Source organism: Giraffa tippelskirchi, chromosome 8 (assembly GCF_054371585.1).
Source record: "Giraffa tippelskirchi isolate mGirTip1 chromosome 8, T2T-mGirTip1v1.2.pri, whole genome shotgun sequence".
NCBI classification, from domain to species: Eukaryota; Metazoa; Chordata; class Mammalia; order Artiodactyla; family Giraffidae; genus Giraffa; species Giraffa tippelskirchi.
The window spans coordinates 4,366,213-4,386,648 of NC_137282.1; the positions used below are offsets into that span (position 1 = coordinate 4,366,213).

At 38.0% G+C, this 20,436-nt stretch overlaps 1 protein-coding gene across 12 annotated transcripts in view; it reads left to right on the forward strand.

The window, feature by feature from the left end:
* RARB (retinoic acid receptor beta) overlaps positions 1-20,436 on the forward strand; it is a 1,227,259-nt gene that overhangs the window by 289,833 nt on the left and 916,990 nt on the right. The window contains exons 4-5 of one of the 12 annotated variants that reach the window (XM_081521065.1): positions 10,247-10,302; positions 11,235-11,489. The exons of the other annotated variants lie outside the window; for them this stretch is intronic. The gene's annotated coding sequence lies outside the window, so the exon portion shown is untranslated. The remainder of the gene's footprint in view (positions 1-10,246; positions 10,303-11,234; positions 11,490-20,436) is intronic. 12 annotated transcript variants of the gene reach the window in all.

The window sequence follows — 20,436 nt, forward strand, 5'->3', positions numbered from 1 at the left end:
CCATCCACAGTTCTTCAGGCACTCTGTCTATCAGATCTAATCCCTTGAATCTATTTGTCACTTCCACTGTATAATCATAAGGGATTTGATTTAGGTCATACCTGAATGGACTAGTGGTTTTCCCTACTTTCTTCAATTTAAGTCTGAATTTGGCAATAAGGAGTTCATGATCGGAGCCACAGTCAGCTCCTGGTCTTGTTTTTGCTGACTGTATAGAGCTTCTCCATCTTTGACTGCAAAGCATATTACGAAGCAGAGACATTACTTTACCAACAAAGATCCATCTAGTCCAAGCTATGGTTCTTACAGTAGTCATGTATGGATGTGAGAGTTGGACTGTAAAGAAAGCTGAGCACCAAAGAATTGATGCTTTTGAGCTGTGGTGTTGGAGAAGACTCTTGAGAATCCCTTGGACTGCAAGGAGATACAACCAGTCTATCCTAAAGGAAATCAGCCTTGAATATTCATTGTAAGGACTTAGGCTGAAGCTGAAACTCCAATACTTTGGCCACCTGATGTGAAGAACTGACTCATTTGAAAATATCCTGATGTCATCCTACTTATTTAACTTATATGCAGAGCACATCATGAGAAACATTGGGCTGGATGAAGCACAAGCTGGAATCAAGATTGCCAGGAGAAATAGCAATAACCTCAGATATGCAGATGACACTACCCTCATGGCAGAAAGCGAAGAAGAACTAAAGAACTTCTTGATGAAAGTGAAACAGGAGAGTAAAAAAGTTGGCTTAAAACTCAACATTCAGAAAACTAAGATCATGGCATCTGATCCCATCACTTCATGAAAAAAGGTGGGAAACACAGTGACAGACTTAATTTTGGGGGGCTTTAAAATCACTGAAGATGACACCACCCTTATGGCAGAAAGTGAAGAAGAACTAAAGAGCCCCTTGATGAAAGTGAAAGAGGAGAGTGAAAAAGTTGGCTTAAAGCTCAACGTTCAGAAATCTAAGATCATGTCATCTGGTCCCATCACTTCATGGGAAATAGATGGAAATAGTGTCAGACTTTATTTTGGGGGGCTCCAAAATCACTGCTGATGGTGATTGCAGCCATGAAATTAAAAGACGCTTACTCCTGGGAAGGAAGGTTATGACCAACCTAGATAGCATATTTAAAAGCAGAGACTTTACTTTGCCAACCAAGGTCCGTCTAGTCAAGGCTATGGTTTTTCCAGTGGTCATGTATGGATGTGAGAGTTGGACAGTGAAGAAAGCTGAGCGCCGCAGAATTGATGCTTTTGAACTGTGGTGTTGGAGAAGACTCTTGAGAGTCCCTTAGACTGTAAGGAGATCCAGCCAGTCCATCCTAAAGGAGATCAGTCCTGAATATTCGTTGGAAGGACTGATGCTGAAGCTGAAACTCCAATACTTTGGCCACCTCACGTGAAGAGTTGACTCATTGGAAAAGACCCTAATGCTGGAAAGGATTGGGGGCAGGAGGAGAAGGGGACGACAGAGGATGAGATGGTTGGATGGCATCACCAACTCAGTGGACATGGGTTTGGGTAAACTCCGGGAGTTGGTGATGGACAGGGAGGCCTGGCATGCTGCGATTCATGGGGTCGCAAAGAGTCGGACACAACTGAGCGACTGAACTGAACTGAAAATCACTGCAGGTAGTGACTGCAGCCATGAAATTCAAAGACGCTTGCTCCTTAGAAGAAAAGCTATGACCAAGCTAGACAGCATATTAAAAAGCAGAGACATTACTTCGCCAACAAAGGTCTGTCTCAAGGCTATGGTTTTTCCAGTAGTCTTGTATGGATGCGAGAATTGGACTATGAAGAAATCTGAGTGCAGAAGAATTGATGCTTTTGAACTGTGGTGTTGGAGAAGACTCTTAAGAGTCCCTTGGACTGCAAGGAGATCCAACCAGTCCATCCTAAAGGAAATCAGTCCTGAATAGTCATTGGAAGGACTGATGTTGAAGCTGAAATTCCAATACTTTGGCCATCTGATGAGAAGAGCTGACTCACTTGAAAAGACCCTGATGCTGGAAAAGATTGAGGGCAGGAGGTGAAGGGGACAACAGAGGATGAGATGGTGGATGGCATCACCCACTAAGTGAATATGAGTTTGGGTAACCTCCAGGAGTTGGTGATGGACAAGGAAGCCTGGCATTCTGCAGTCCATGGGGTCGGAAAGAGTCGAACTTTACTGAGCGACTGAACTGAACTGAACTGAACTGAATGTATACATGACATGTTCTCTTTTGCTCCAGTCCCTTAATTTAAAAATATCCTTTATATTTTCTCCTCATTGCTTCTCATCAACACATAAAAATCCTATCTAAGGGGACACTCAACTTTTTTTTTTTTTTGCTTAAAAATTAGTTCTTGGGCTCCATGGTAAAGATTGATTAATTACAAAGTCCATTTTCTTCCTATCCCTTTATATTAAAGTTATAGTAAAGGTGTAAAACTGAGATAAATTCACAAGAGCAAAGAGGATAGGAGGAATGCCATCGCAGATAAAATGCTTGTAGTTTTCTGTAGTTCAAAGATGCTTGAGCGGAACTTCGCTGGGGGTCAGGTGGCTCCCAATATAGGCTTCCTGGCTCCCAAGGCAGGAGTCCTGAGTTTGATCCTTGTTCAAACTCGTTACCCTGAAACGACGATCGAAGAGCTCGCCTGCTGCAACTAAGACCTGGAGCAGCCAAATAAATAAATGTTAAAAGGAGAGAGAGAATGAAGCCAGTACATCTAAACTTACCAAAAGCAAATGCAAGGGTGACGGCAAGTGAAAGTGAGCAGAGGAAACCTCAGCCTAGCGTAAACACCAGGGTGCTCCAAAGTGGTGCAGAATCCTAGAGAAGAGTCGCTGTGTAAAGCGCTGGCCTATGGAGCGGGCACCGGTCACAACAGGTGTCTCCTCACCTGTGCTCTGAGGAGCCTGCCATTGACAAGCCCTGCTCTGGTCCACACAGCTGCCAGCCAGTCTTCCAGACAAGACTGGACAGCCACGGCCACAGAAGATGTGGTCTTGTGAGAAAAGACCAGAATAAAGAGACTGGCAACCTGACCACAGAGAACAATTTTATAATGTCGTTCATATTCTCCAAGAAGATATAAGAGAGTAGTGCATCTGTAGAACAAGAATAGAATTATCATTAAAAGTGAAGAGAGGGCTTCTAGAAATTAAAACAAGGATTCAAGAAATTCTTTTAAAAATTAAAATTCAGTAGAGGTTTTGAATAAGAAAAATTTATAATATCCCAGAATATAGTTATCCATATAAAACGGAATTTCGGCTTGCTACCATTATATGATAATAAATAGCATATGAGTTAATTTAAAAGTAAAATAAATACTTCAAATGTTTAAAGACAATTTAGGAGAAAATCTTTGTGACTTGGAGAAGAGGTGGATTTCTTAAATTAGAAACCCCTATTCTCAGTATTTCTATGTCAAAGTAAACACAATGAACAGTTTACCTGTAAGTGTTTCTAGATTTTCACATTCATGCAATGTGTGTATATAAACACATTTACACCCACACTCTCCTCATATATATATCTTTCTCTTTATTCAAACTAAAGCACACTAGGTGTTGTTGGGAGCCTTGTTTTTTGTTTTTACTTAATATAACGTTATTTGGGAATTTTTTTATGTTAATGTGTATTGATGAACCTCATTGTTTTCGATGACTAAACAGTGTTCCAGCACTTAAGGTGTCATATTTAGGTAACTAGTCTCATATTAACTCACATTTGTATTGTTTTCCGTTCGTAATGTTACAAACCACTCTTCAATGAGCATCTTTATAAATGCTTAATGGCAAATTTTTAAAAGTATATTCCCAGCTGTAGAATTGCTTTCTTACATCACTCTAAAATATCATATTCATCATACTATGTTCCTGCTCCAGAATTTCAGAGGCCGTGTAACATCTGGAATGAGGTATTTAAACTCCAAAACCTGGCCGGCCACACACTGCCTCCGTTTACTTTACTGAGTGTGCTTCCCTTTATGAGACGCCCGTGGACACTTGATCAGGTGTCTCTTGAACTCTCACCTGGTCACATCACGCCCATCTCTGTCCCTAGGTCCCCTCGAAAATGAAAGTGAAAGTCGCTCAGTCCTGGCCGACTCTTTGAAACCCCATGGAATGTAGCCCGCCAGGCTCCTCTGTCCACGGGATTCTCCAGGCCAGAATACAGGAGTGGGTAGGTGTTCCCTTCTCTAGGGGATCTTCCCAACCCAAGGATTGAGCCCAGTTCTCCAGCATTGCAGGCAGATTCTTTACTATCTGAGCCACCAGGAAGCCCTGGTTCCATCTAGGCCTTTGTTATTTTTCAGTCAATCCATTGCTTCTGAGCAGTAGAATGCTGGGAACTTGAAGTCACATAGACCAGACTTGATCCTGATTACCGCCCCAAACTCTGGACTCTGGACAAGTTATTTAACTTGGCTGGACCTCAAATCTCTCATCTATAAATGAAGATAATAATGTTTCATAACACTGAATGAGCTCATTCTTATAAAGTCTGGTATAAAGTGCTTAACGAATCCTAATTTGTCTTCTTTGTATATTCCTTTGGATTGAGGATAAATTCCACCTTAGCTGTAAAAAATCACTCCCTACCTTCCACCTTCTTTTTAGACTATGTTAATTTCTCTTCCTGTGTTGCCTTACAGCACTTCTTCTTGTCAGATACTTTCATTTCCTTTAATTAAAAAAAAATATTGAGCTCTATTAAATGGTAAAAATTGTGTAAAGTGCTTCACTTAAGACTTGATATGAAGTAAGTGCTCTATAAATATTTCTGTGGCTGTTGCTGTTATTGCAAAGGCAACAGTCACTCATGCCCCAATGGTAACAGCACTTCCACCGATGACTTACGTTTGTTCGTGAAAAGTAAAAGAGACAGTAAAAGTCACGGTTAAGGGCATGCCCTACAGACCCACAGCCTGGATTAGAATCCTAGCTAGACTGTTCCCAGTTGTGTGCCTTTTGGCTTCCTTCATCTCTCTTCTTTAAGATGCCTAAAATAGTTATCTATTCATAGAGTTGTTTTGAGGATTACATGAATCAAAACATAAAAATAATGTAAATACCTGAAAAACAAAAGCACTTTATATGCTGTATCTATTGCTAATTTTTTTTTTTAGCCTTTTCAGTGGTGACCCCAGCCCCAACCCCTGAGTATTTCCAAAGCTCCTAAAGACAGAGATGCATATTTATACTTAGCTTATCATTTCATGAGGGAAAAATGAAATAACAGATGGCAAAATGTGCGTCTAGTATGATGCCTGAAGCAGTGGGAAAGCTCTGTAATAGCTGGTTTCCTTCTCCTTATCTTGTCTACCGCACCTAGTAAGCAGTTCTAGGAACTGCTCCTTAAGCACTTTTTGAAGAGAATAAACGAATATTGATTTTTTTTTCTATATGCCAAGGAAAATCATTAAATATAAAGCATTATAATTCAAAAGACTGTCTGTTATTCCATGAAAATCTGGTTTGGTAAAATTATGTCATCTCCGTTTTAGTACTTGCATCATTTGCTATATCCTGACAGCCTCAAAGTTTCTTGACGTATTTTGTTCAGGAGCCCCGAGTTGCAGCATAGTGTTTAAATCAGACACTGTCTTAATTTTCTTTTAACCTGACCTTTATTTCTCTCTCTGTTTTCTCTGTTCCCTTCCTTCTCTCTACTGCTCACTTGCATTCATATTTAAATCACTGAACCGTCACTAAATGGCAGAATAGCTTTTCTTTACCAAAGGCTCATTAGAATTGTTCTCCACGGCTTCTATCTGAAACATTTTCAGTGTTTCAACATATTACAGGTGAAGCTGTGAAATCAACCTTTCAATATTTCACAGTGGAAGCCTTTGACCTTGAAGTCATCTTCAATGTGACAACTATGATGTAAAGTCAAACCCTGAATAAATCTGGAAGGTGATAACATATAGGAAGACCAAGACACAGACTGTTAGGCTGGCTTCGTAATATTTTTGTCCCTGGCATTATTGAGGTATAATTGGCATATGCCGCCTGGAAGTTTAAGACATGATGATTTGAGGCACCTGTATATTCCAAAATGCTTAACACTATAAGGTTAGTTAGCACATCCATCACCTCACATGTAATAATTATATGTGTGTGTGTGTCCATCACCTCACATGTAATAATTATGTGTGTGTGTGTGTGTGTGTGTGTGGCGATAACACTTAAGATCTATACTCTTAGTGTCTTCCGAGTATGTAATAAAGTTTTGTTCACTATAGTCACCATGCTGTACATTAGATTCCCAGAACTTATTCACCTTATACCTGGAACTTTTACTCTGATCAACACCTCCCTGTCTCCCCCAACTGCTAGGCCCTGGATTCCACCTTTTTATTCTCTATTTATGTGAATTTGACTTTTGGGGTTTCCACATCTAAGTAAAAACATTGAATATTTCTCTTTCTATTCCTGACTTCCTTCAGTTAGCATAACACCTTCAAGGTCCATCCAAGTTGTCACAAAAGTCAAGGTTTTTTCATGGCTGAATAATACTCTATTCTTTGCATTGGATTACACATTGTATATAGAATCAATGTGTTAGAATTGTATATATATAATCTCACATATTTTTATCTGTTCACCTTTTGGTAGACATTTGGATTGTTTCCATGCTTTAGCTATTGTGAATAACACTGCAATGAATATGTAAGTGAAGTATTTCTTGAAAATAGTAATTTTATTTCCTTTGGATATATAGTATACTCAGATGTGAAATTGTTGGATTACATGGTAGTTCTATTTTTAATTTTTTGAGGAAGCTCCATACTGGTTTCTGCAGTGGCTCCACCAGTTTACATTCTCACAAACAGTGCATGAACATTGCCTTTTCTCCACATCCTCACCATTATTTGTTATTTCTTGTTTTTTTGGTAATAGTCATTCTAACATACGTAAGGTAGTATTGCATCTGGTTTTGATCTGCACTTCTCTGATCATTAAAACATTTTCTCATGTACCTATTGGCCATTTTTATATCTTCAATGGAAAAATGTATATTCAAGTCCTCCATCTATTTTTTATTTGGATTATTATTTTTTATTAGTCAGTTGTATGAATTCCTTATATATTTTGTATATCAAATCCTTATCAGATAGATGGTTTGCAAGTATTCTCTCTCATTCCATAGGTTATCTTTTCATTTTATTGATTGCTACTTTTCCTGTGCAGAAGCTTTTTAGTTTGATGTAGTCCTACCTGTTATTTTTGCTTTCGTTGCTTACACTTTGGTGTCATATCCAAAAAATCATCGTCAAGAGCAATGTCAATGTCAAAGAGCTTTTGCCATATGTTTTCTAGGAGTTTATGGTTTTGGGTCTTTGATACATGTTGGCCTTTAATCCATTTTGAGTTAATTTTTCGAAGTGGTATACAGGAGGATTCCAATTTCATTCTTTTCCTTGAGTTTCTACAATTTTCACAACAATATTCAAGAAACTATTCTTGGCTCCCTTGTCAAATATCAGTTGACCATGTGTACCTGAGTTCATTTCTAAGCTCTCTATTCTGTTCCTTTGATATATATGTCTGTTTTTCTGCCAGTAACATACTAGTATACAGTTTTGATTACTATAGATTTGTGATAAATGTTGAAATCAGGAAGTGTGATGCCCCCAGTTTTGTTCTTCCTTCTCAGACTTGCTTTAGCTATTCAAAGTATTTTGTGGTTCCATATGCATTTTATGATTGCTTTACCACCTCTGAGAAGGATTTCGTTCTTTAATATTTTTTGCTGCCATTATACTCTCTCCTCTTCCTCCTCTCCTTTTCTAACTTATCCTCTCTTCTTGTTCAAAAACTCCAATTATGTTGTGTCATATTATTCCATAGGTCCTAAACTACTCATTTTTTCTAACTTATTTTCTTTCTGTTCTTCAAAGTGCATAATTGCATACTGATATTTCATTGAATTCAGTAATGTTTTTTAGGTTGCCAATCTATGATTAAGGGTAGCAAGTGATTTTTTTTTCAAATATTATGCTTTTCAATTCTACAGCTTTCACTTGGTTCATTTTTATAGTTTCCATTCCTATTCTGAGCTTTCCTGTCTGTTCATTCATCATGACTGTGTTGTCCTTTAAAATATTTCTAAAGCCTGCTTTAGAGTCCCTGTCAGATAATTCCGACATCTGGATATTTGGTAATGACTTATGTAGACTGCTTTTTCCCTCAAATATGAATCACACATTTTTTTATTTCTTACTTCTAGTTACTTTTGGTCATATACTGGTCATTATGAATCACAAAATAAAGGGAATCTGAATTATGCTGTTTTCCTTAAACAATGTTGACTTTTTTATGGCTGACAGATACTGATACTTTTGTTCTTATTAGGCTTGGATTTATTTCTTATGAAAGTTTTATTTATATTTAATTTTAAACTTCATTCAAGGGCATGTCCTCACTCTAGAGCATGGCCTTTATGCTTAAGATACTGTTTCTGTGAAGTCCCAACTGAAGAAGTTAGGTCTCTTCAGTCTGACTGGACTAGGATTCCAATAAATTCCAGTGCTGTATGCCTCTAGTTTTACTGTCTAGCTCTCAGCCCTGAAAGAACCATCTCTGCTAGGCCCGTGGAATCTCTCTCTGCACGCAGGCAGCCCGGCCCTTGGCTAAGCGCTCTCTGCCCCTCCTCACACACTGCTGGACACCGCTCAGCTCAGCTTCTCAGGTAACATGCCTGGTCAGTTCCAGATATCTCAGCAGCCCAGATGGATTACCAGTCTCTGCTTCCTTGGGTCAGTGAGACCACCCTCTTGTCGGCCCTGCTTTCCTGCCTTTGGGAAAGTTGAGTGATTGTGGCGCAATCGGGATCAAGCTCATTCCTTAGCTTTCTCCTCTTTCAAGGATCACAGTGTCATCGCTTCATTTCTGAAACAATGGCTTCATATATTTTCCAACTTTATAGTTCTTTTGGGGAAAAGGGCATATGTCTATTATGAGTTACTTTGTAATGATTAAAAGCTGAAGTTGTTTTCGGGGACTTCCCTGGTGGCCCAGTGGTTAAGATGTGTGGCCCCCCTTCCACTGTTGGGGGTGCGGGTCCAATCCCTGGTCGGGGAACTGAGATCCTACTTACCATGCAGTGTGGCCAAAGAAAAGAAAATGTTTTGTAAATGTTGTTTTCAAATAGATATTTTATTTTGGCTTAATTTTCCTGGAGTATAGTTGATTTACAATGTTGTGTTAGTTTCTGCTGTACAGCAAAGTGAATCAGTTATACATATACATATATCCACTCTTTTTAAGATTTATTTTCCATGTGAATCATTACAGAGTTTTGAGCAACATCCCTGTGTTATATAGTACATTCTTATTAGTTATCTATTTTATATACAGTAGTGTATATATGCCAATCCTAATCTCCCAATTTATACCTCCCTCCCAAATAGATATTTTAGACTAGTTTTCTATAACATTTCTGGTCTTACAGGTAAAATCAGATAGCATGTTAGGATGTTTTAAATAACTCTCCAAAGAAACAAAACCTAACACCCCCTATTACACGTAAACATGCCGTGTGTGCTAAGTCCCCTCTGTCGTGTCCGATGCTTTGTGACCCCATGGACTGTAGCCCACCAGGCTTCTCTGTCCATGGGGATTCTCCAGGCAAGAGTACTGGGGTGGGTTGCCATGCCCTCCTCCAGGGAATCTTCCCAATCTTATCAAAACAGAGAAATTCTTTAGAAGTTTTATATAACATGGATTAAATATACTTTAATAAAAGTAGATTAATCTATAAATTTCTTCATAATTTGATTAGTAGCAATGTTTTATATTTGTACACATTCAAAGATAGAAATAGGTCATGGGGATTCTATATATTTATATCTATGTTCCAAATTAAGCATTATATTTTAAAATATTTAATCTTTCTTTAGGGAAGAAGAACTCAATTATTTCTTTATTTCAACAAATCACCTCTACTTAGAGTCTACAAATCATGCTTAATTCAGGTAGAGACCTATGTCTCTTAAAGACAGAGTTCAACTTACCAAACCAATTTCCACCAGGACCTTTACTCTCAGTGGAGAAAAACTCAATAAATGATAGTGCCATTAAGCTTTTTTTATTTCCATAATATAGTAAGAGTCTACTAAAAATTTAACCCAATACCAAAGAGACAGAATGTGGTACCTCAGATATTTGAACTAAAATTTCAGTCAGAACACCCCTAGGAGAGATTTTGAAAGTATTTACAATATATTTTACAGATTGTTGCTAAGAGCTTTGCACCATTCATCTTCCAGATGTGGACACAGTAATGAATGTAAGTGTATCAATTCTCCCCCGGTATTCACAATTAATTATTGGCTCGGTTTGTCACTGAGACATTAAAGGGACTCGAGGTCTGCAACAAATGCTTTTTAAGTGCATTGGGAATGATGAGTTATATTCATTTTAACACCACCAAGTCCTTTTAAAGGCTCTATGTTGTCAGTGTTAAGATTTTTAAATCAGAATTTCCTTTAATAAATGCCTCAGTGAGACATAGAAAAGACTAAGATAGGCATTTAACAAACAGGGAAATACATTAGACCAATAAACTGATGAAAAGTTCCATGTTTGAAACATTCCCATAAATAACCAGGAAAATGCAAAGTGAAACTACAATAAGGTATGATTGCCTGCCCAACAAATTGGCAAAAACTCTTTACAGTTTGATCGTACATGATGTTGGCAAAGATGTGAAGCAGCGGAAAAGTCGCATGTGTTTCATCAGAGAGTGTACATTGGTATAATCACATGAAAAGTAATTGATCATTTTTCTAGCAAAATTAACTGTAACATAGTTTACCTGACAACTTTGCAAATCCACTTAAAGTACATAGCCTGGGAAAAGTGGCGAGATATTAACATCAGGATAGCTATGTAACAATAGTCATAGCAGCATTGCCTGCAGTAGGTAAAACTCAGGAACAATCCACTAGCCAGCATAATGGATAAGACAATTGTGTTATTTGTATACATTGGATGCTATACTGAAAACAAATGAAGAAATTAATTACAGCTATTCAAAATAATGTGGATAAATCTCACAAACATGATACGAAGTGAAAAAAGTAGTCTTAAAATAATATATGCATCTTTATAATCATATAAAATTCAAAAGATTTAAATCAACTGCATTGTTTAAGAATGCATGTGTGAATAGAAAAATAATTATGCATCCTCAGTCGTGTCTGACTCTTTGCCCGCCAGGCGCCTCTGTCCGTGGGGCTTCCCAGGCAAGAATACTGGAGTGGATTTCCATCCTCATCTCCAGGGGGTCTTCCTGATCCAGGGAGGGATCGAACCCACGTCTCCTGCATCTCCTGCGTTGGCAGATGGATTCTTTACCACTGAGCCACCTGGAAAGCCCTGGAAAAATTGTAGAGAAGAGCAAAAAAACAACTTCTGTGAAAATCAGGGGAATGGCTATTGCCCAGGGGAGGACAAGAGCTGTAGTGGAGAGTGGTGAGTGCAGGTGGCTGGGCAGCTGGCCATGTTTTCTTTTTTTTTTTTTAATTGAAGTATAGTTGGTGTAGCATATTATATTCGTTTCAGGTATACAGCATGGTGACTAGATCTCAAATAACCCATGACATGATCACCACGGTAAGTCTAGTAACCATCTGTCACCATACAAAGTTACTGCAGTATTACTGCATATATTCCTTAGGCTGTATATTACCTCCCTGTGACTCATGTGTTTCATAACTGAAAGTTTGAACCTCTTACTTCTTCATCTGTTTAGCCCAGTCTTCTACTAGTCTCCCCTCTGGCAACCACCTATTTGTTCTCTGTGTCTATAGGTCTGTTTCTCTTTTGTTTTGCTTGTTCATTTGTTTTGCTGTTTCAATTCCAAATGTAAGTGAAACCATATGAAATTTGTCTCTTTCTGTCTGACATTTCATTTAGCCTATCTTCTAGATCTGTGTTTTTGCAAATGGCAGGGTTTTCTTATTTTCAAGGCTGAGTAATATTCCATTCTCTATATACCAGAATTTCTTTATCCATTCATCTGTTAATGGACACTTAGGTTGCTTCCATATCTTAGCTTTTGTAAACAATGATGCAATGAATGTAAGGGTGATCACCTTTTTAAATTAGTGTTTTTATTTTCCTTGGATAAATACCCAGAAGTGGAATTGCTAGGTCATATGGTAGTTCTATTTTTAACTTTTTGAGGAACCTCCAGTACTCTTTTCCATGGTGTCTGCACCAATTTACATCCCACCAACAGTATACGTAACTGTCTCCTGAAAAATCTGTATGCAGGACAAGAAGCAATAGTTAGAACTGGACATGAAACAATGGATTGGCTCAAAATTGGAGAAGGAGTACTTCAGAGATGTATATTGTCACTCTGCTTATTTAACTTATATGCAGAGTACATCATGTGAAATGCAGGGCTGGATGAATCACAAGCTGGAAGCGAGATTGCCCAGAGAAATATCAACAACCTCAGATATGCAGATGATACCCCTTTAATGGCAGAACGTGAAGAGGAACTGAAGAGCCTTAATGAAGATGAAAGAGGACAGTGAAAAAGGTGGCTTAAAACTCAACATTCAAAAATCTAAGATCATGGCATCCGTTCCTATAACTTCATGGCAACTAGATGGGGAAATGTGGAAACAGTGTCAGATTTCATTTTCTTGTACTCCACAATCAATGCAGATGGTGACTGCAGCCATGAAATTGAAAGATGCTTGCTCCTTAGCATAGTAGCTATGGCAAACCTAGAGAGCATATTAAAAAGCAGAGATATCACTTTGCTGACAAAAGTCCACGTGGTCAAAGCTATGGCTTTTCCAGTAGTCATGTATGGATGTGAGTTGGACCATAAACAAGGCTGAGTGCCAAAAATTGATGCTTTTGAACTGTGGTGTTGGAAAAGACTCTTGAGAGTCCGTTGGATTGAAAGGATATCAAGCCAGTCAATCCTAAAGGAAATCAATCCTGGATATCCATTGGAAGGACATGCTGAAGCTGAAGCTAAAATACTTTGGCCACCTGGTGTGAAGAACTGACTCATTGGAAAAGACCCTGATGCTGAGGAAAATTGAGGGAAAGAGGAGAAGGAGGCAACAGAGGATGAGATAGTTGGATGGCATCACTGACTCAAAGGACATGAGTCTGAGCAAACTCAGGGAGATAGTGACGGACAGAGAAGCCTGGCGTGCCACAGCTCATGGGGTTGCAAAGAGTCGGATACTACTTAGCAACTGAACAACACCAACAGTGCAATAGACTAGGGTTCCCCTTTCTCTACATCCTCACTGACCCTTGTTATTTCTTGCTTTTTCATAAAAGCCTTTCTGAGGTGTGAGGTAATATATGATTATGGCATTAATTTCCATTTCTCTATTGTTGTTCAGTGATGTTGACCATCTTTTCATATGCCTGTTGGCATTCTGCACTTCTCCTCTAAAATACATCTATTCAGGGAGTTCCCTGGTGGCCTAGGGGTTAGGATTCCAGACTTCACTGCCATGGCCAGGGTTCAATCCTTGGTGGGGGAACTGAGATCCCACAAGCCACACAATGCTTCAAACAACAGAAATAATATAATAAAAATATCTATTCAGGTCCTCTGTCCATTTTTCAATCAGGTTGTTTGTAGGGTTTTTTATATTGAACCTTGCACATTCCTGTTTTCTTTCTTGACCAGAGGAGTATTTATAGTAGTGTTTGCCTTACAATAGTTCATTTTACTCTACATTTCACATTTTGTGTCATTTTCTGAAAATGTGTCATCGTTCATAATAAAAAATTTAAACATATCCAGAAGATTCTATATAAAAGATTAGAAACAACAACAACAAAAAAGAGAACAGATAAAATAGCATGAAAATGTAATACTTTTGCCTAAGTAGACTAAAACAACTCAAAATATTGGAATTGAATTATCTTATAAAACAAGAAGCCTTAAAATAAGATGGCTCTAACTTAAATAACTGAGAGACCCAACAGTGTCATCAGGATTTCTTTCATCACTCCACGCTCTACTTTTCATCATATTATGCTGTCTGATTGATGTAAGATGGTGGTCCACCAAAAAAGAACAAACTGTGTATCCCTCTTTTTATTAGTAGAGAACTTTTGCATGTGCCCACACACATACACACACATAGACTTTTTCTCTTGACTCACTGACTGAATTGCTTCCTATAACCATGCTCCCAAAGTAGGTAAAGGGCCCCCATGATGGACTTAGACCAATTCTATTTACCCTCTTACTTTCCTTAAACACAGTTGCAGGAAGGCATGCAGACAGATGAATAAAATCAAGATTCTGTTAGATAGGGAGAAGAATTATGAATGTTGTCTGCTACACATTGAAAAATAGAAATTTTCCCTGCAAGTTTTGAGCCTTGGATGAAAGCACTCTTAGAGTAGTAATCAACTCATTACTGAAAATGGCCTGTAATCAAACATTTCCTAATGTATCACTTTAATTTCAAGAATTAAATCACCAGTATGTAGATACCATATCACTCAAAGAGGAAACACAATCAGCTTATATCAAAATCCAAATGCTAAAATGGATTTAGGAAACACCTACATACTTTTTAGGGGAAACACTCGTCATTACTAATCGCATTTATTCCTGGTTAGACTATTATTCGTGGTAAAGGTCAACAAAAAGATGCTGTCAGACAGGTAATAAATGTTATCACCCCCGTGAAATTTGCTGGGAAAAAAAAAATGCCTGAAAAGGATTTTCCTGATTTTGTAATCATGAAGAAATAATTTTAGATTTACATAAAATTTCCTATATATACTCAGATTCTCCAACATTTAATATTTCACTATTTTTGCTTTATCATTTTATAAACACATATGCATGCACACACATTCACGCATACACATATAAACATTTGAGAGAGTAAGGTACACACTTAATCCTCCTCTATCCCGAAATACACAGCAGGTATTTCCTAAAAATAATCTCCTTCATAACTACAGTACAATGATAAAAATAAAAAAGTAACAATGAAACTGCTATTTAATCAGCAAGTCTAATTATTTCACTGCTTGTTTAACATCCTATAAAGCAAAAAGAAAAAGGCTAGTCCCAAATCAATATTATGCCCTCAGTTTTCACTGATAGTTAATATAAGGACAGTAAGGAAAAATTGTTTCTTTATTATCTATAAAGCTAATATGAAAAACACAGTCTACTAAATATTTACTATTTCCTTGCTAAGAACCCAGAGATAAGTTGCTTTTAGAGCTTAGTACCAGGAAAATATTTGTATTAGGTTGCTGCAAACATAATTATGGTTTGGGACCATGCATTTTAAATCATTATAACTAGGCTCAAACACATTTTTATTAATCAAAATAGGAACCATTACAATCAACACATTTTTGCCAACAAGAAGTAAGTTGGTTTATTCTTGTAGCATAAAAACCTGTGCTTTGGGATTTGACGAATTCCTGGAAAGCATTTTCTGCCTCCTGCTGATTGTGGAAGTGTTTTCCCTGCAGAAAGTTGTTGAGATGCTTGAAGAAGTGGTAATTGGTTGGCAAGAGGTCAGGTGAATATGGCGGATGAGGCACAATTTTGAAACTCAATTCATTCAACTTTTGAAGCATTGATTATGCAATCTGTGGTTGGGAGTCGTCACAGAGAAGAACTAGACCTCTTCTGCTGACCAATGGCGACTGTAGGCATTGCGGTTTTCGGTGCATCTCATTGATTAGCTGAGCATACTTCTCAGATGGAATGGTTTCACCAGGATTCAGAAAGCTGTAATGGATCAGGCCGGCAGTAGACCACCAGTGACCAGGACTTTTTTTTTTTTGGTGCAAGTTTGGCTTTGGGAAGTACTTTGGAGCTTCTTAGTCCATCCACTGAGCTGGTCACTGCCAGTTGCCATATACAATCTACTTTCCATTGATCATCACAATATGAATGAAAAATGGTTCATTATTTTGTAAAATAAGAGAAGATGACACTTCAACATGACGATTTTTTGATTTGCAGTCAGCTCACGAGGCACCCACTTATTGAGCTTTGTTCACCTTTCCAATTTGCTTCAAATGCCGAACGTCCATAGAATAGTTGATGTTGAGTTCTTTGGCATCTTCTCATGTAGTTGTAAGAGGATCAGCTTCAGTGATCCTCTCAATTGGTCGTTGTCCCCTTCCAATGGCTGGCCACTATGCTCCTCATCTTTAAGATTCTTGTCTCCTTTGCAAAACTTATTGAACCACCACTGCACTATACATTCGTTAGCTGTTCCTGGGCCAAATGCATTGTTGATGTTGCAGTTGTCTCTACTGCTTTTCAACCCATTTTGAATTCAAATAAGAAAATAAGAATTTGCTTTTTGTCTAACATCATTTCCATAGTCTAAAACAAATAGAAAATAAACAGCAAGTAATAAATCATTAGCAAAAAAACCCATAAAGTGGGAAATGTGCATTAAAATGATGTATAACCTAACCACATATATTTGGAATGTATTCCAATATCAAACAGCAAATTTCAACAATGCAAAAACCACAGTTACTTTTGCACCAAACTAATATTGCGTAGAAAGTGTATGCTTTAGTCAGCTTATAGGGACCTCTCCCTTTAGGTCCTGTCAAAATCTTTAAACTAACTTTGTGGCTTAATAACCACAACAATATTATCTTTCTCTGCTTTCACCTAATTTTGATATTATATTTCTATTTTAACAGTAATTCTTTGTCTATTTATCTCTATGCATTCTGCTGTAAGCTATCTCCAATGCAAATAGAGACAGATATAACAAATAATAATGTATAAGAACAATTACTAATATAATGAATATAAAATCTTCATAATTCTATATATTCTTGAAAAGTGAAAGTGTTAGTTGCTCAGTCATGTCTGACTTTTTGTGACCCCATGGACTGAAGGCCTCCAGGCTCCTCTGATCATGGAATTCTCCAGGCAAGAATACTGGAGGGGGTTGCCACTTCCTTTTCCAAGGGATCTTCCCACTCAGGGATTGAACCTGAGTCTCCTGAATTACAGACAGATTCTTTAAGGTCTGAGCCACCAAGGAAGCTTGTTCTTCAAATTAGAGAAATACCAGATTCTAAGGATATTTTTGCATTGTAAAGATCTTTCTTAAATATTTATCAGGATTTGAAATGAGTATTAAAGTCACTTAAAAATGAACTTAAGCATAGTGGTCAAACTTAGTTCAATAAGTGGACTATATTATTTATCAACTGCAGGATTGCTCCAAAATTAATGAATTACTGCAAAACTTAACAGCTGAAAATAACAAATATTTATTATCTCTTATCATTTCTGAGGGTCAAGAATTCAGGGAAGATGAGTGGTTCTGGTCCAGGTTGTAGCCAAAGCCACAGTGATCTCAAGAGGCCCGGGACCAGAGAGGCCTTTCCCAAATGTCCTCAGGTCATGTAGGCTGGCCTCAGCTCCTCATCACAGGCTGCTCGTGACAAGGCAAATACTTCCAGCACAGAAAGAAAGAGAGCCCAAGACAGAAACCTCATCATGCAAGTGACATATTGTATGTCAACTATCATCACTACCTAATTTAAGAACATTTTCATCACCCAAAAAAGAAATGCTGAAAAACTTTGCTCTGTACAATACACTCCAGAGAATCAACAGATAAGCCACAGACCAAAAGAAACATTTTCAAGAGACACATCTGATATACAAAGAACACTTAAAACACAATAACAAGAAAATGAAAGACCTAATTAAAAATGAGCAAAAGATCTGATCGGATACCTCACCAAAGAAGATATACAGATGGCAAATGAGCATATGAAAAGATGTTCCACATTGTATGGCATCAGGGAAATGCAAATTAATACAATGATAGGATACCTCTACACACCTGTTAGAATTCCCCAAGTCTGAAACATTGACAATACCAAATCCTGGCAAGGATGTGGAGCACACAGACCATTCATTTATTGCTGGAGGGAATACAAGGCGATACAGCCACTGTAGGAGACAGTTTGGAGGTTTCTTACAAAACAAAGCACACTCGAAAGATATGACCCAGCAATCTTGCTCCTTGGTGCTGTTCTGTGCTTAGTCGTTCAGTCATGTCCAACTGTTTGTGACCTCATGGACTGAAGCCCACCAGGCTCCTCTGTCCATGGGGATTCTCCAGGCATACTGGAGTGGGTTGCCATGCCCTCCTCCAGGAGGTCTTCCCCAACCAGGGATGGAATCCAGATCTCCCACGTTGCAGGCGAATTCTTTACCGACAGCCACCAGGGAAGCCCTGCTCCTTGGTATTTACCTAAAAAAGTTGAAAATTTAGTCCACACAAGAACCTGCACAGGGACATTTAGCACAGTTATTTTTCGTAACTGCCAAAACTTGGAAGCAACCAAGATGTCTCTCAGTAGGTGAATGGATAAATAGTCCATGGCTCATTCAGACAATAAAATAGCATTTAGTGCTAAAAGAATGAGCGATCAAGTCATAGAAATTCATGGAAGAAACTTCAATGCATATTACTAAGTGAAAGAAACCAATCTGAAAATGCTGCATATTGTATGATCCTAACTCTGTGACATTCTGGAAAAGGCACAACTGTGGAGACAATGAAAGGATCAATGGTTTCCAAGGGTTACAGGGGCAGGAGGGAGCACAAAGATTTTCAGGACAGTGAACCTATTATACTGGTGAATATGTATTATTATACATTTGTCCAAACCCTTGAATGTACAGCAGCCAGTGTAAACCCTAACATTAAGTATGGACTTGGGTAATTATGAGGTCTTAATTATGATGACCTCTTCAGGGTCATCAGTTGTAACAAATGTACCACATTAGTGGGGGATTTTGATAGTGGGGGAGGCTATGGGGGCAAAAGTATATGGGAAACCTCCATGCCTTTGCTCAGTTACACTGTGAACATAAAACTGCTCTAATAGCCTATTTTAAAACAACCTACTTCAATAAATGGAAAAGGGAATGACAACCCACTCCAGTGTTCTTGCTGGAGAATCCCATGGATGGAGAAGCCTGGTGGGCTACAGTCCATGGGGTTGCAAAGAGTTGGACACAACTGAGCAACTAACACACACACACCTCAAGATAATAGAGCCCATATACAACAATCCTACAGCTAACATCATGCTCAATGGTGAAAAGCTGAAAGCATCTCCTCTAAGATCAGAAACAAGACAAAGATGTCCACTTTGCCATGTTTATTCAGCATAGGTTTGGAAGTCCTAGCCATGCTATCAGAAAATAAAAAGAGATAAAACATATTCAAATTGGAAAAGAAGTAAAACTGTCACTGTTTGCTGATTACACAAGGCTGTATATAGAAAATCCTAAACATGCTTACAGAAAACTGCTAGAGGTCATCAGTGAATTTGCTAAAGTTGCAGGATACAAAGTTGATACACAGAAATCTCTTGTATTCCTATACATTAACAAGGAAAGAGCAGAAAGAGAGATTAAGGAAATCCCACTTACCGTTGCATCAAAAAGAATAAAAATACCTAGGAATAAATCTACTGAAGGAGGCAAAAGACATACTCAGACAACTGTAAGATACTGTTGAAGAAATCAGTGATGACACTAACAAGGGAGAGATATACCATGTCCTTGGATTGAAAGAACAGAATCAATATTGTGAAAGTGACTACATTACCCAAAGCAATATACAGATTCAATGCAATCCATATAAAGTTACCAACAGCATTTTGCACAGAGCCAAATGTTATACTTTATATGGAAACACAAAAGACCCCGAATAGGGAAAACAATCTTGAGAAAAAAGAATGGAGCTGGAGGAACCAGGCTCCCTGGCTTCAGACTGGACTGCAAAGCTAAAGCCATCAAAATGGTATGGTACTGGCACAAAAACAGGAATATGGGTCAACAGAACAGGTTGAAAGTCCAGAGATACACCCATGAACCTATTGTCACCTAATCTATGACAAAGGATGCAAGAATATTCAATGGAGAACAGACAGGCTCTTCAAAAAGTGATGCTAGGAAAATTGGGCAGTTATATGTAAAAAAAGTGCAATTGGAACACTCCCTAACACTATACACAAAAATAAACTCAAAATGGACTGAAGATCTAAATGTAAGGCTGGATACTATAAAACTCTGCCTATAAAATATAGGCAGAATACTCACTGACATAAATCACAGCAAGATCTTTTTCAGTTCACCACCTACAGCAATGAAGATAGAAAGAAAAATAAAACATCACAGTTTTTATACTTTGATGCAGTTTTGATCAAAGGAAACTGTAATCAAAATGAAAAGACAGCTCTCATAATGGGAGAAAATATTTGCAAATGAAGCAACCAACAAGGGATTAATCTCCAAAACATACAAGCAGCTCGTGTAGCTCAATATAAAAAATAAAGCAACCTAATCAAAAAAATGGATGGGAGAACTAAACAGACATTTCTCCAA